Raw genomic sequence first — 17,213 nt, 5'->3', positions numbered from 1 at the left:
CTCCTTTAAAATATACACTATCTCTCCACAATATGAACACTCTAATACGAACACACAACAACAAAGATATACGTCATTTCTTCTAAAATAACACCCAGTATGCAACAATAGGAGGGATATAGCTTTTTTATATAATGAAGGTAGGTATATAGCATATCTGTCATGGTGGGTTTAATAAATGGGTGCAATATACGTTAATAAACCCTCAGGATGTTGGTTGGTTGTTTTTGTTTTACGGCATATCAACCCTTTTCGGGTTATTTAATGCCGAATCCAAAGATTTTGAAGAAAATATTTTTAATAGAATATATTTGTTGTTTTCAAGTCGGTTTCTATTTAACCCATAGTTGGAACCCTAACAGGTACTACCACTCCGGGTCAGAGTGGACCTGGGAGCAATGGTAATTAAAGGGTGGCTCCACCCTCCCCAAAGCCCACAAGCTGGGACCTCACCACTGGATATAGTTTAAGGTCATATCCAGGACCTAAACCCTCAAGAATAATATAGAGTAAGTGATTGAAATCCTATGTATTAATAGGCTATAACTATGGAGAGGGGATTTACTTGAAATAGAGGATTTATGTTAGGTTCGTATATTTTAGTGGGATTATAAGTTTGTATTTAAATGAAATATGAATTCCTAGGAATAATTTATATAATAAAATAATAAAGGTGAGGGATGAATTATGAAGGATACAATTTTTAGTGAATAGAATGGAGATGGTAGACTAAGGAAATAAAAAGTATAAGAATTATAAAATAATAATAAATAATAAAAGTATAAAAATTATAAAATAATAATAAATAATAAAAGTATAAAAATTATAAAATAATAATAAATAATAAAAGTATAAAAATTATAAAATAATAATAAATAATAAAAGTATAAAAATTATAAAATAATAATAAATAATAAAAGTATAAAAATTATAAAATAATAATAAATAATAAAAGTATAAAAATTATAAAATAATAATAAATAATAAAAGTATAAAAATTATAAAATAATAATAAATAATAAAAGTATAAAAATTATAAAATAATAATAAATAATAAAAGTATAAAAATTATAAAATAATAATAAATAATAAAAGTATAAAAATTATAAAATAATAATAAATAATAAAAGTATAAAAATTATAAAATAATAATAAATAATAAAAGTATAAAAATTATAAAATAATAATAAATAATAAAAGTATAAAAATTATAAAATAATAATAAATAATAAAAGTATAAAAATTATAAAATAATAATAAATAATAAAAGTATAAAAATTATAAAATAATAATAAATAATAAAAGTATAAAAATTATAAAATAATAATAAATAATAAAAGTATAAAAATTATAAAATAATAATAAATAATAAAAGTATAAAAATTATAAAATAATAATAAATAATAAAAGTATAAAAATTATAAAATAATAATAAATAATAAAAATATAAGAAATCCAAATGTATTTAATATACAGAGTTATTCAAAAATCAAGAGACTTTATTAAAAAACCAAGAGACTTTATTAAAAAATCAAGAGACTTTATAATTTCATTTATTCAATACCTGTTATTACTTGGTAGATTAGGTCCCACATTTTTCTTATGAGATTTTCAAAAATTTGCACATCCTCCCCATTTAAGTTTTCCAAAACATTACCAACATTAATTTTTAATTCTTCCCTAGTAACAGCACGAGATCTTATGGCCGAGTATCTAGACTTAACCATACTAAAAAAAATTTCTATAGGGTTAAGGTCGGGGCTGTAGGGGGGGAAGATATACAACTTCAATCTGGTGAGATTCTAAAAACTCTTTAACAACAATTGTCTTGTGGATTGGGGCGTTATCCATTACTAAGACTACATTTCTCCTTAAAACACCCTCATTAACAGCCCCGACGAGAAACTCAAGAAACCTCTCCCCATTAAACGATCCATCAATCAGTTTGTAATAGGATAAGCTGAACTGTGAAATAATACAGCAGGCTGATAGGTTTTGTCCTTTAGAAGGGGGCACATAAGTAACTGGGCTTACACCAATTTGCGAATATCCATAATTTTTGGATGTGTGCAAATTAAAGCCTGTTTCATCCAGAAACAAAACTTCGCAGTTTCGATATCCCACAAAAGCCCTGGCGTATTCTCTCATTTTTTTTCACGGTGATTATTCGTGTTAACGACAGCTGCCTTCCTCTTCAGCCTTTTTCTTGTTAGCCCCGCTTCCTTCAAAAGTCTGCAAACGGAGGTTTGATTCGGGGTAAATCCAAATTTTTCTTCAAACTTTGTTTGAATCCCTTTTTGAGTTAACGACTGGTCTTCATTAATAATATTTTTAACCTTGTTTACCAAGTCAGGATGCTGTGTTGTAGGTCGCCCTGATTTTCCATAATTCTCAGAATAAGAGGAATCTGGATTTTCTCTTATCTTTGAAACTGCTTTATACACAGTAGACTTGCTCTGTCCTGTCATCTGCATAATTTCCGTTGCAGGTACATTTTGCCCAACAAGCCTTTTTATTAACTCAAAAAGAAATTCATTCATCATTACTCTGGGTTTCTTGTTAGCAGAACCATCCGAGTTCATATTGTTCTCCATACCTTGATTTGATTCTACCATTAAGGGTAAAATTTAAAAATAATTTTTTTTTTATATCTGAAAAAGTCTTTATATTTTTGAATAAAGTCTTTTGATTTTTTAATAAAGTCTCTTGATTTTTGAATAACCCTGTAAAAGAATAAAAAAGATATAAAAATATAAACACTCAAGTAAAAAAACGAAATAAAATAAAATTAAAATATAACAGTAAGGAAAAAATTACAGTAAGAGAAAGTTCTTAGACCGCAAAGGAGTACAGATGTTATCCAAAGTTTTTAGGCTCTTGTTGTGTGTGTGTGTGGGGGGGGGTGTCGAAATATAAATTTACAATTATTAATAAATAAACAGAAGCTCCGCTGTGAGAATTACAGTTTACATCCAGTTTAAATGGTGATTCAGGGCAACGTGGAAATTTTGAAATCTTTTAGAATATTAAAGCCGAAATAAGAATATAATGAATAGATATTACCTCACTTTTTGGCAATCAAATTCAAGATGTAGTTTGAAATTGCAAATTTCTCACGCCTGGAGTGAAAATACTTTTGTCCGTCGTGGATGATCTAATTATTCCTGAGTTCAAGTTGTGTATCCACAAAAAATCCTAGGATCTAGGAATAATCCTTGGTTGTATATAAGTGGATACCAAAATGTTTGGAATATAATTGCTGCACAGTTCGGAATTGAAGTAAAAGACAGTTAGGTAGTTGTAGACCATTGTTTAAAAAAACACAAGCATATAAAATATCAGTAGCCAAGTAAAGATCAGGAACAAAGTAACGAAGAAGGAGTATGAGGAACTACATCTGCTAAAAGACACAGGTAGGGGGATGCGATTTATTTTAGAGTTTTGTCCGGGTGGATGGGGGTTAATTTTCGAAACTTTCGGTGTGGCAGCTTATATTGTCTTTTTTTATAGGAGTTGATTCTGTCTAGGATGCTTTCATTTATTTTGCCTCGTCTGATGGACAGGTTACGTCTGAAATGACGTATGTATTTGTTGTTGTGTGTTCGTATTAGAGTGTGTTCATATTGTGGAGAGATAGTGTACATTTTAAAGGAGCTGACGGAAACATGTAATACACTTTGGATGAGGGAAAATATATAAATATATAGATAGATAGATCAGAGTTAGAGGAGATTGATATTTATACTGTTTGACAGTTCTGTGAATGGGAGTGTTTCTATAACATTGACACATATATTTCTTTGCCTATTTTTGAGATGATGATTTTCACAAAGTTCTTATAATATAAATTCACAATACCTTTTCTGTTGTTGACATTTTGGGAAGTTACTGTCAGATTCTTTGCTATAAATAAAAATGTATCAAGTTAGAAAGGGCCATATTTATTAAGATTTAGTGTCAGATTTTTATAAAGAAATGGAAATTATAGAGGTCTTTTTGTAGGGGAAAGTTAACTTCTAGAGGGGGAAACTAATAGGGTGTTGTCAGATATTAAGATTCATTGTGGATGAGAGGCGGCGGTTACAGATAAATTTTAATTTAGGCTTTAATTGAAGAAAATAAAGGGTTATGAGTAAAGGGTGTCTGGGAGGCTAATTGTGAAAGATTTGATAAGTGATGAAGAGGATATGCAAGGATATTTCGTTACTTTTGCAACATTGGTATGGATAGGATGGTTGCAATATTTATGCATAGGGCAAGAGAGGGGGGTGCATTCAGGGGTAGTCTGAAAGTGTTTTGGTGGTACTCTATTCTGTCATTAAAAATAACTGTAGTGTGGAATGCAAGAAGGGAGAAATCCCCTATAACTGAACTCTAGTGATATAATATATAAAGCAGAGAAAAAAGGGCTGTATATCCAATGCCAGTGCTAGATTAGGCATGTAAGAGAGGTTGGTCAGCGGTTTATAGCAATGTAGAAGAATTGTAATGAGGGAGGCACGTAAGGGTTTATGTAAAACTGTTGATCTAAAGGAGCGCACATATTAGTCCTGGTTTAGAGGAGGTTTATCGGCAGAGCTTAGAGTGTTTCCATATTTAAAGATTCTTTTGTGGCTGCATCTGGATTATTATTTCTGATTTAGAGTTTAGAATGTTTAATTTTTGGTGTCACAATATTCGCTGTGACGTTTGCGTTGCGGAAGAGGCGGCATTGTGTACCTGAGCTTTACAATCAAGACTTTCTTAGTATTTTCCATTTTAAGGAGAAATTTATGTTTTGTCTTTTAGGTTTCTTACTAGATTAGAAAGGGTAGTTTTCCCCTTAGGCGTCTCGGTAGAGAATGATTGCAGCTGGTTACAGATTCTAGTTTTTTATGAGAAAGAAGGATAGTCCTATGTACGTTTGTATTTTTGGGTGGTTTGTGATATATTCCGGGGGGGGGGCTAATATATATGGGGAGTAGTTGAGTTCAGTTCTAACCCGAGTTACTCCAAAATTTTCTTTAAAAGACAATAAACCAAAGTTCAGACGTAACCTGTCCATCAGACGAGGCAAAATAAGTAAAAGCATCCTAGACAGAATCAACTCCGATAAAAAATAAACTTCTCCCTCAGGCAAACTTTTTTTTTACACGGTGGTCACCATTTATCAAGGCCCGAAGCCACTCAGGGATAAGGGTTATTGCAAGTACAGTACGTTAGTGTGGAGATTTAATGAAGCGTTTACTTATGAGGGTGGTTCATTAGGAATTTGTTAACGTTGAACTTGAAGACATCTAAGTTGTAGTCAGGTGGGAAGCAGGCAGACGGAACAGAGTTCCACAGGCGTGCAGTTCTAAGAAAGAAGCTTTGTTCATGGAATCTACATTTTGATTTAGGCACAGATAAAGAGTGGGGAAATTTTTCACAGTGGATTCAGCTAGACGGGTGTTTTTCGTGAAGGATTGGTGAGGGGGGATCAGAGCTTGGAGTTCAGACGAGCACCTGCCATGGAAATAACGATAAAACAAGGATAGGCTCGCAACGTCTCTTCTGTGGGAGAGAAGTTGCAGGGTAGAGAAAAGGGCATCCCCCACTAAGCCACGAAGTCTATTTTGTATTCTGTCAAGGCAGGATAGGCTGTTTTCAGAAAGTAAGAACTTTTAAACTTTAAAAAGAAAATAAAATAAAAGGGCATCATCACCGGTGAGAACTACATCTACTCCGTGTAGGTAATCCTCCAGAATCTCAGAAGGGGGTTAACAGATGCTACACTTGTCCAAGCATGACCTGAAACTGTGCACAAACGGAACACTCTTATAGCCAAGTCATGACTGCCACTTTCCAAACATAGAAACAGAAAGAGAGAGAAAGAAAGAGAGAGGGAGGGGGGAGAAAAGAGAGACAGGAGAGACAGACAGACAAACAGATAAATAGATATTAGGAGACCGGGACAGCGAGTTTTTACTTTTGTATCGTATTTCCTTGTGTTGATTACGAGCAGGAGAAATGACGGCTGATACTTCGCCAGTTCGCTTCAACTTCAATTGCTTCTCTCGGACTGATGTGGCAAATTATGCGCGCACCTTGCCCACGCAATTCCTCCACCTACACATAGTTTCAATATTGGTGCACTTGTCTACGTTTCTAATTCTCATACCTGACACCGAGGTCAGAAACTGGTTTTGCATTTCTCAGCAATAACTCACGTCAATAATGGTTAAATATCTTCACTGTTCACTTACAACAGACCGGTGCTTCGACATACCTGTCTTTCTCTGTTTTCAAGTCATATTTGGTCTAAACGGACAATGGATAGGTTCTGAAAGATGGGAAATGTTTAATCCGGCCAGAACTTTAATGAGTAGCCGTACTAGGTGCTGTAAGCAAACACTCAATCCAGATGTTTATTTTTATCCCCAGAAGGTTATATACAATGTCAGTTGTGAGGTTGATGAACGTGTTTCTGTGAAACGAACTGGATTCGAACTTGGAATATCCAGGTGTTCAGCCCCTGTCGTTAACCACGTTACAATATTTAAACAGACACAGATATAAAGTGTTATTAATCTAGCTGGCAACTGATTACCGTCCTGTTACAATAATGATGCGGTTATTTTTACCCAGACAGAAAAAATATTGAAAAGTCTCCTTTTGCAATTAAAAGTTTTAGTAAACAAAGATTTCGCAATCATGAACCACAATTCTCTAGCAGTGGTTAAGTTCATTATATGAGAACCAGTGATTTTGGTAAAGGAGATAAGTCGCAGGGTGTTATTTCGTTTTTTTTTTCTTTGGTCAAGTAAAGTTGTCAAGCCTAGACTTGAGAGTCTCGTCTCGCTTACTATTTAACCTAGATTAAATAGATAGATTGGATGTAGAAATGACTTCATATTCTAACAGAGCTGCTGGCGCCGAGAACAGCAGCCTGCATAAAGATACGGAAATGACCAAGCCGGCTATGCAAAGTGGCATCACGGCAGAGATAGAAGGACACATGTGTTTAGAGAAGCTGTGTTCGAGACGTAACGAGAAAAGCACGTGTCCGAGACACGTTGGTGACATCACAGTATAGACAAAAAGTCACACATGACCATAGAAGGAGAAATTAAGTGTTTAAATATTTAGAAAAATACGTTGTTGGAAATACCAAATATAAAGTCTTTTGTTAAAAAAGATAGTAAGTCGAGTTTTATTTTACTTTCTTCTGCTTCCTTGCGACAGAATCTACAAAGTGTTCGCCCGTTAAAATGTAACGAAACAATTAACAGAATGGTGTACAATGTTACAATATATTTCAATGTTACAATATATTTCAATGTTACAATATATTTCCGAAGAGTATTAGAGAATGAGACTTACATCTGCATAGCTTTAGATCTATTTAAAGTTTCACTTACGACATATGATATCTCCAAACGGTCACTCACTTAGAAATGACAGGGATCGATGTTGCTTCACTTGTGTGATGTAACATTAGGATAAATAAAAAACACAAAACTATAAATGTAAATAAAATTATTTGATTCGGTTAAAAATTGTTGTATAACGGGATGAGTGTATATAAGCAGCGTCTATTTAACTGATTTTCTTTAAAGTTGTGTCATCTAGTATCATCATCACATTGTGCGGCCGCTTCTTTACAAATAAACGTGCTTAATAAACGTGACACAAACTTTTCTAGACAGCTTTTCTTACAATCAACGGATAAAATATATTTCTGCTTTTCTCAGACCAAAAGGACCACATACCTTCTTATTTGTTAAAACCACGAAAGAATGCCATAACATCGATTTATATTTTACACGTGTTTTTATTTGGCTTATGGATTTCTTCGTCAGAGTTTGGCACGGTGAGTCTCTTTCTACATTTTCACTGGTTCTCGCCTTCTAATTCCACCGGAGTCGTCCACATGTCCGCTGGCTAACGCGTTTCTCCTGAACTCCCAAGCTTGACTTCTGCTCTCTAAGTATTACGCCAGTAAAACAGACCAAATCACGTGTCATTCATGTAAGTTAACTCATAAATAACTAATCAAATTCTATCTACTTGAAAATTCCTAAATCCATTTTGTTTATTTTATTTCTGAGTTAAATTCCTGGATAAACATTCCTAGCTATAAATTCACATTTTCCAAAATCTAATAATTTCTAATAATAATAATAATAATAATAATAATGGACCATGTTACTTGGCGTTGTGCAAGCATGCTAATATAATACTACAAAATGTTCAATGCCTTCTTGTGTTAACAGTCATAGTTTCGTTCACTTGTGTCTATAAGACGACCACTCTGTAGTGTTAAAGTTTACAGGTCTCTGTCCAAAATGAAAATTCATGAAATCATTTCTGCGCAACCGGCTTTGCGCGTGAATTTATCTGACTTAATAAAAACAAATTACAATATTATGGAATAATTAGAGGATTTTCTAAATTCATACGAAATTGTCTCTTTTGGTGAGATCCAGTATTATTCTTTAATAAACAGTTAAGACAGAAAAAATCTATGACAGTTCTAACATTCATATTATATCGCGTGTTACTCTGTTATTTGCTACGATTCTCAACCCACTCAATTATACGTTGTCATATTCCAAAACACCATGCACAGAGAAAACCACGCACACACAGACACTTGAATCTCTTCATTGTCGTACGCAGGTTTACGCTGGTACCTCAGCATATGAACCCTTTTTACTGTTGTCATGAGAGGAAATTCTCCTCTTTGAAACATGAGGAGGTTGCAGATTCTTGCACAATTAACAATATCAAATATAATATAAATATAAAATAAGTATAAAATATACAAATATAAATATTAATATAAAGTTAATATTTTTTTTATTACATTTTCACCCCAAACAAGGCACATTGCCACTTTGATGTAGGGAGCTACTATCAGAGACATAAGCTACAGGGGTACTATGTGGGGAGTTGAGCAGCAAAATGTCGGTTCACGTTACACTTGAACTTCTGCATGTCAATACAGTTGAGGAAACAGGAACCCGGAAGGGAATTCCAAAGTCTAGCGGTTCTGGGGAAGAAACTACTGGAGTAGAAGGCTCTCTTGCATCTAGGGATCTCTACTGTGAAGGGGTGGGATTTCGCTGCTTGTCGGGTTTGTCGAGGGTATTTACGGAGGTACAAGTGCTTGCAGTTCGTTGGAGAGTTCACCGTAAAAGCACTTGTAGAACAGGCAGAGGGATGCTACATTTCGTCGATGGGACAGAGGCTGAAGCTTAGATGACAGTTCAGGACCTATTAAGTTGGCGACTCTCTTTTGAACCTTGTCTAGGAGTGAGAGACTAGTAGCAGATGCACCAGCCCAAATATGACAACAATTATCCATACATGGGCGAATGGTGACCTTATAGAGGTACAGAATACTTTCGGGCGTTATTAGCTTTCTAGCACGGTAGAGAGAACCCACCTTTTTCGCAGCGGTCCTGGTAATGCTCTCAATATAACTTTTCCAACTCAAGTTTCCTGCGAACGTTAGGCCGAGGAGTTTAAAAGATGTACTTTCAGATAAAGAGTCTTTGCCCATGGCTATTGGTAGTAGAGAAGGTTTCTTGTAGTGATTGAAGGAAACAAGTTTAGTCTTGGCAGCATTGAATGTGACAATCCATTTTTGTCCCATTCCATTACAGATTGGATGTCATCCTCTAGTGTTTCTGCCATTTCTTTAGATATCTGTTCATTTGTTTTCCTGTCGTGTCTGTTATAGAGTGTGGTGTCATCAGCATATATACCCATCTCAGAGGCAATTTTGTCAGGGAGGTAATTTATGAATATTAGGAATAATAGAGCTCCAAGGATAGACTTCTGAGGCACTCTCGCATTTATATCATATTATTTAGATGTATGATCCGATTTTCTTGAGAAGACCTTCATGCCATACCCTGTCAAAAGCCTTAGATATATTTAGAGCTACCGCTGTACCCTCCCCTGCTTTGTCAAGTGAATAGTATATTCGCTCTGAGATTACAGATTAGGATGTCTGCTGTGGAACGGGCTTGCCTAAATTCATATTGTTGGTCGGTCAGAAGTTTAGCATTTGTAAGGTGATGGACTGGAGCTTGGTTAATTATGGACTTAAATATTTTTGGCGAAAAGTGGGAGGAGATATGATATATAATAATATAAAATATATTATATAACATAAATATATTATATAACATAAATATATTATATAACATAAATATATTATATAACATAAATATATTATATAACATAAAATATATTATATAACATAAATATATTATATAACATAAAATATATTATATAATATATAATATAAAACTTTTACTACTAAAATGTATTACATTACAATTAAAAAAAATTTTTTTAATTCTTTTTAGGCGTTTCTGGAGAGTTCTAAAAACAGAGCAGAAAAGTGTTCTTTTTTCGAGGGCTCCAAAAAGTCACAACCCTGGTGTTCCATGTTAGAAATTCTATAATTTTCCATCCACAACGACTGTAAATAGACGTTAATAGCGCCATAACTTCAGTTATTAAATCAGCTCCTGGACAGGAACACTATGTTGGGCGACCTTTCAACTATAACTACGGCCAATTTCCTCGAATATAATCCGGTCGTGAAGAATTCCTGAAACAAGTCAATTGCAAACATCCTCACAAAGAACATAACTCTTGGTAAATATTGATTTTCTGATTTTATATTTTGATCAAAGTAATATATTATCATTGCATTTACTTTGCGTAAAAGCTAGATTAACCAAAATCCGCCATTACATATTATGCACCATTTTTCTTGTAAATATTTGTATTTACTGTTTATCTGTTCAATAAATTCTTTTCTTTTTTTTTAACTCCTTCTTTTAGTTATTTTTTTTTAATATATGTTGTGTGTCTATCCTAGATATTTTCTTGCGCGTAACCCTGTGCAAAGACTTTCAAAATATGAACATACATTTTTTTTATTTTACACGGTGATCACCACTTATCAAGGCCCGGAAGCCACTCAGGGATAAGGGTTATTGCAAGTACAGTACATTAGTGTGGAGATTTGATGAAGTGTTTACTTAAGGGGGCGGTTCATTAGGAATTTGTTAACGTTGGACTTGAAGACATCCAAGTTGTAGTCAGGTGGGAAGCAGGCAGACGGAACAGAGTTCCACAGGCGTGCAGTTCTAAGAAAGAAGCTTTGTTCATGGAATCCACGTTTTGATTTAGGCACAGATAAAGAGTGGGGGAAATTTTTGACAGTGGATTCGGCTAGACGGGTGTTTTTCGCGAAGGATTAGTCAGGGGGGACCAGACATTGGAGTTCAGACGATCACCTGCCATGGAAATAAAACAAGGATAGGCTCGTAACGTCTCTTCTGTGGGAGAGAGGTTGCAGGGTAGAGAAAATGGCATCCCCCACTAAGCCACGAAGTCTATTTTGTACTCTGTCAATGCAGGATAGGCTGTTTTTAGCAGCTCCTGCCCAGATATGGCAGCAGTATTCCATCCTATCTATGAAAACTTCTATTTTTCAATATACAGGTTGCGGTAGAAATATCTCCAACATTTTGACATGCGATTTTACCAGTTCCGCTCGTGCAATTTCAGAACAATTATTAATTTGTATGGATGAAACTGCAAAGTATTCTTAATACTATTCGATTACACAATTCCAAGGCCAAATCAGGTTTGCGAGCTGAACGTGTATGAGACTGAGCAACAGAAAGTCTCACAGCTCGAATATTGTCTGGCGTCCGAGCGGTACAAAGCCTTCCAGCTGGCTTTCTTTTAGTGCCGAACCTGTAGCTCTGAAATTTTCAACCCATAATTGTATTGATTTTCTATCTGGAAGAGCATCATGTGGTCCTAACTTGTAATTAACTCGGAAAGCTGTGTTGCAGTTACAGATTCACCATTCTTTAAAAACATTTCTACAGTGAAAGCACGATGTACACCAGTCCGAACTATATTGCTTAAAGAGTGTATCTCAAAAGATGGCAGGTTATTAGCTAAATAAAAATGTTATTGGCACTTGCATAAGTTCATTATCTACATAGAATTGAAAGTTTAAAATGTTGGAGGTATTTCTGCTGCATCCTGTAAATAAAATATCCCTTTTGTTCATTTAAACTTTTGAACTCGTTAATTTTGTTTGTGTTTATTTATTTCGCTTTCATGCATTCAAGAATGATCTAAAAGCAGTTTTTGTTAAAAATATTTCTCTAAAACTGGCTCTCCCCAAGAAAATCTCCATCCCAAACTGGAACTTAAAACGAGACCTCCAAAATCTCTTCCTCTCGATCCGTCACGTCTAAAACAAGTTTTTCGTTAAATTAGATGTACCAACTTTGGTTCGTTCGTGAGCTTAAGTTTGGAAATACGATTTGCACCATTAAACGAATTTAATATTTAGATGCCTCGCAGCATTTTTATTAGAGGTGTTGTCCGTTTGTTCTTTTGTTTTTCTTATTAAAATAGAAAACCAACATTTATATTTTTTTTAAAAATGGGAAAAAGAAAAAAAAACGACTTTGAACGTAAAGAATATTTCATTACACGAGCATTTAATCATTCTTTTCGGTGAATGGCGTTCTGTCGTTAATTACGAAATAATATTTCTTATAATACTTTTTAATAATCAATATCCGTGGAAATTCGATTAGGCGAAATGACGGATCGAAACTAATTATGAAACATTTCTGATTCATAGTTGTCGCTTACGAAGCGCGGTAATTTTTTACCCATTCTGCCGTTCGTGTAGTTGATTGATTTTCCATGTTAAATATTAAAGGAAAGTAGTAAGAGAATCTGCAACTCTTGCTTCCCTTATTTTGTCCTTTAGTCCTCACATTCCATATCAAAATATATAATGAGGATAGTAAATGGATCTTTGGGTTACTTTCGGCAGCACCGAAACTTTCGCTTCGCTTATTTTGTCGTTTAGTTCTGACATTCTGCAAGCGATCTTCCTGGAAAAGGGGGAAGAATTGCTGTTTACTGGGTCGGATTGTATCTAACACTAATTGTTGACTAGGTTTGTCTTTTAAAAGTTGAAGCAGTATATTTTAGTTTCTTACGTCAAGTAGCTTCATGACTTGTCCGGAGCGATTGCAAAACGGAGTATTTTAGTTACTCAGTCATTATTTTTCTTTTCGAATCACAAATATTCGATTTTTTTTTTTTGTAGAATGAGTTGTCTTTACTCTCGAAACAGAATGTTTCTGACATAGCATCTTCAATGAAGGTGAATCGCTTTCTTTGGGGCATTCTTTTGAAATTTGCAAGCACCATCATTAGTAGTCGCTGAGGGTCAGATATGGAGAATAGGGTGGATGCGGAAGCAATTCGAAATGACAATGACGTAATGTTACAATCATTCCGATCTACTTTTCATTAACAAATGTCCACGCAAAACAGTGAATGCCTTATGATATATCCCAATCTTCGCAATTCTTTGACTAATTCGCAAAAAAGTAATAATAATAATAATAATAATAATAATAATAATAATAATAATGTCGTTCATAAAATCCGCCGTGTTTGTTTACAATATCACGTCAGCTGATATTTGGGTTTGATGCAACTTTCATTTACGATAGGTCAAAATAAGTTTGTGGACATTTTTATATTTTTATTAAGATCACTGCCGAATTTAAGCGACTTTAGCGTCCAGAATCATTTGTGTCTGTACGTCCGCGTTTCAAGTCATAAAATTAGCATCACAACTCTTAACCGTTTTTTTCCTGCCGGAGAGAAGTCAGAAAAATGGCCACGGTGTTAGCAGATAAGGCTGTTCTAAGACACTGAATTCGTGAACTAAAATGTACCAAGCATTGATATTGTTTTATTTTCCTTTCTTTTTGTTAAACCCTACCATATTCTGCAAAGTAAAAAAAAAAATCAACAACAACAAAAAAAAAGAATAATTTTCTTCTATAAAAAAAACTGTAACGTTGCAGTTACAAACAAACAAAAGAAAGAAAGAAAGAAAATCCGGGTTGGCATTTTTTCTTTTTCGCAAATTTTTTTTATTGCACGTTACTCTCCCGTCTCAACGCCACTTAAAAATTCTCTCACTGTCACATGTCCATCTAGCCCAGGTGGCGTTTTCTTTTTTCCGAGCGCATGCTAGCAACAGCTGGCCCATTCTCGTCTTTGATCTTATACGTCCATTTCCGTCGACATCGAATTTGTTTCTCCCCCAGCGCGTGGTGTCTTTTTTTTTCTTTTTCTTCATAGGCCAACTCGCGCACACTCCCTAATCCTTGAAAGCGAGCTATCTTACACCTGCTGCTGATATTTTTCCACGCGTTCATATACACTGTGTTATAAACCTTATCAAACACCATGGATAAACATTTGGAGATATAAGGAATTTATATCTCGATTTGGTATTAACCCCAAAATGTTTGACATGCTGTAAAACAAAAATTTAAAAACAATTAAACCGTAAACATTAATATTAATAAGATATATTACTAATATAATATATATATAAATAAATATATAATATAATAATAATAATAAATATATTAATGATAATAATATTAATAAATATTAATATTAATAATATATTAATAAATAATCTATTAATAAGATATATTAATAAAGCAATTGCTTTACTTGAATATTAATTTTCATATCAGAAAAAAAAAGTTATTAGCACACGAAATCCATCGTTTGAAAAACTTTTTCTACGCTTTTTTTATACTAGTTGGCAGCACGGCGTTGCCTGATCGTACAATACGCTTAAATATGATATTTTAATTTATGCAGATTGCGTTTGTATCATTATAGAAGCATTCTTCTATCGATTATTATATATTACGAGGAATAATTTGGCCGGTGGTGGACTAATTTGCAAAAAAAGTTTTAAAAAAAAATAATATTAATGATAATGTCGTTCATAAAATCCATCGTGTTTGTTTGCAATATCACGTCAGCTGATATTTGGGCTTGACGATGTATGCCCTGGAAAAGTCACTTCTGATTAATATTTAGTTTTAAATATGCAAACGAAGAAATGATTCGCGGTGATTTTAAATGGTACCTCTTCTTTTATCATAAATTGGACTCATTAATAAGAAAAAATTAAAATAAAATGGTGAGGTATATCCGGGCAAGATCATTTGATCTAAAGTCGAATGCTCTTCCACAAAGCTATATTTCCATATTATAATAAAGCTGTTTTTTGTTTTTTTTTAGAAGAAATAATTTCTGAAACTTTAATACCTTCTTTTTCCGGTGTAACGTAAAATATCCCCATGTCAAAATTATTTTTTGTATCTATAAAATTGAAAAGCTAATTTAAGATCGGATTTTTTCGATTTTCGATATTCATCGGATATATTTCTGTACAAAACATATCTAAGAACACTGCCAGACATATAAATTAGCTTTGTGTGAAATTTCAAAAAACTAGGCTCAGCCGTTTAGGAACCGATGAGGAAGGAACACACAGACACACACAAAGTGGCTTTTATATAGATAGATAGATAGATAGATAGATAGATAGATAGATAGATAGATAGATAGATAAATAGATAGATATTTGCATAAGCATTGATAAGGTCATTAATAAATCAGGTTATTATAATATGGTAACGTTAGATACACGATAATATTTATTATCAGTGGTTTCTAAAAATATTTTTTCTACAGAATATATTAATATAAACTGTCTATTTCCTTGTAATTTAAGTTATTTCAAAGAATATAACATGATTAGATGTGAATTTTCTTTCTAAAACGACTTAACCCTTACTTTGAAAAATGTTCTACCTACAACTCCAAAAAATTGATGTTCATCTTTTTTATTAGTGGGATTGCACTGTAGAGTCTACACAAGGTTTTATATTGTTATTCCTGTTTCAAACGGGAGTTTTATAACAAGTTGTAATTAAATTGACGCTAAGGGAGAAAAATGCAACTTCTTCCTTATCAGTCACCAGTTTTTCTTTTTTTAATTATGACATCAGGTTTAGAGGCAAAGTGTTTCCTGATGAAAAAGAAAATGTCTTATCGTCAAGTAAACGAGCGCGATTTCAGAGATTGGCAAGCCACACATTTCCAAGTAAAGTTTGTCGAGCCGTACTTAAAAAAAACAGTTGATCCATAAAATCTTTCAAATTTTTACTCCTTATGATGAAAATCTGAAAATTGTTTTTTTCCAGCTCTTGTCACTTAAAATGGGTACTGCTTCGTCAAATAAGAGGAATTTTTCAAATTCCTTTGCAAAAAAATAGTGTTCCGTGTACATGAAGTGTATGTGGGCGTGGGGTATTCCACGTTTTCCTCTTTCACGTTTCTAAAGTTTGTTTTTGTTTTTTTTTTGGGGGGGGGGGTTCAGGAAAAACAAAAAATCATGCATAGTTTCAGGAAGGATAATCTTTTTTTTAGATCGCACGCATAGTCTTCACGACAATTGGATTTAAACATTTCGCAAAGTAATTGCAAAGTAATGGTGAAAAAGTTTAATTGAGCTGTAAATATGTAACACAAAAGATATTACTTCTCAGACTTGTTAGACAATCCAGTTAAATTCGAAATTCCTAGTGAATATTCTTTGATACAAGTTTTGGTCAAGCGACGTCAATTTAAATTTCGCAAGGAATTAAAATGCTTGGTTTCTCATCTTGAGTGTTATTTTCACAACGTTTCATAATGAAACCGCCGGCATTATGCAGGTGTATCATGCCGAATTCGGGAATCTTTCTTTCTAACTCGGGATCTGCACGAAATTTCGAACGTGAAACCTTTCACTTAATCCATAGAGTTGCCATGCACTCGTTCCGTCAGCTATAAGTGTGTAGAAGTCCTAAGTAATTCGCACTTGCTAGTTGTTACACACTCTTCAGGAACTATTGTCAGAAATAGGTCCAGAAGTGAGGCTTTCTGGTCCTACCGATCTAGGAGACGGGTTGGGAACGTTACTGTTAGCTAGGCTTCAACTTTTGTCCCATCGACGAAATGTTGCATCCCTCTGCCTGTTTTACAAGTATTTTAATGGTAGGTGCTCCGACTAACTACAGGCGATTGTACTCCCCACGTAAATATCCCCGACAACCCCACTCCACAAGCAGCAAAATCCCACCATTACACAGCAGAGATCCTCAGATGCCAGTAAGCCTTTCACTCTAATAGTCTTTTCTCCAGAACTGCTAAACTTGGAAATTCCCTTCCGGATTCTTACTTCCACGACTGTACTGATACATAAAAGTTCAGGTGTGCTGCTAAACTCCCTACATAGTATCCGTGCGATTTTT

Source organism: Euprymna scolopes, chromosome 5, assembly GCF_053919585.1.
Source record: "Euprymna scolopes isolate OS-2025 chromosome 5, ASM5391958v1, whole genome shotgun sequence".
NCBI lineage: Eukaryota > Metazoa > Mollusca > Cephalopoda > Sepiida > Sepiolidae > Euprymna > Euprymna scolopes.
Note: the sequence above shows the minus strand (reverse complement) of the source record.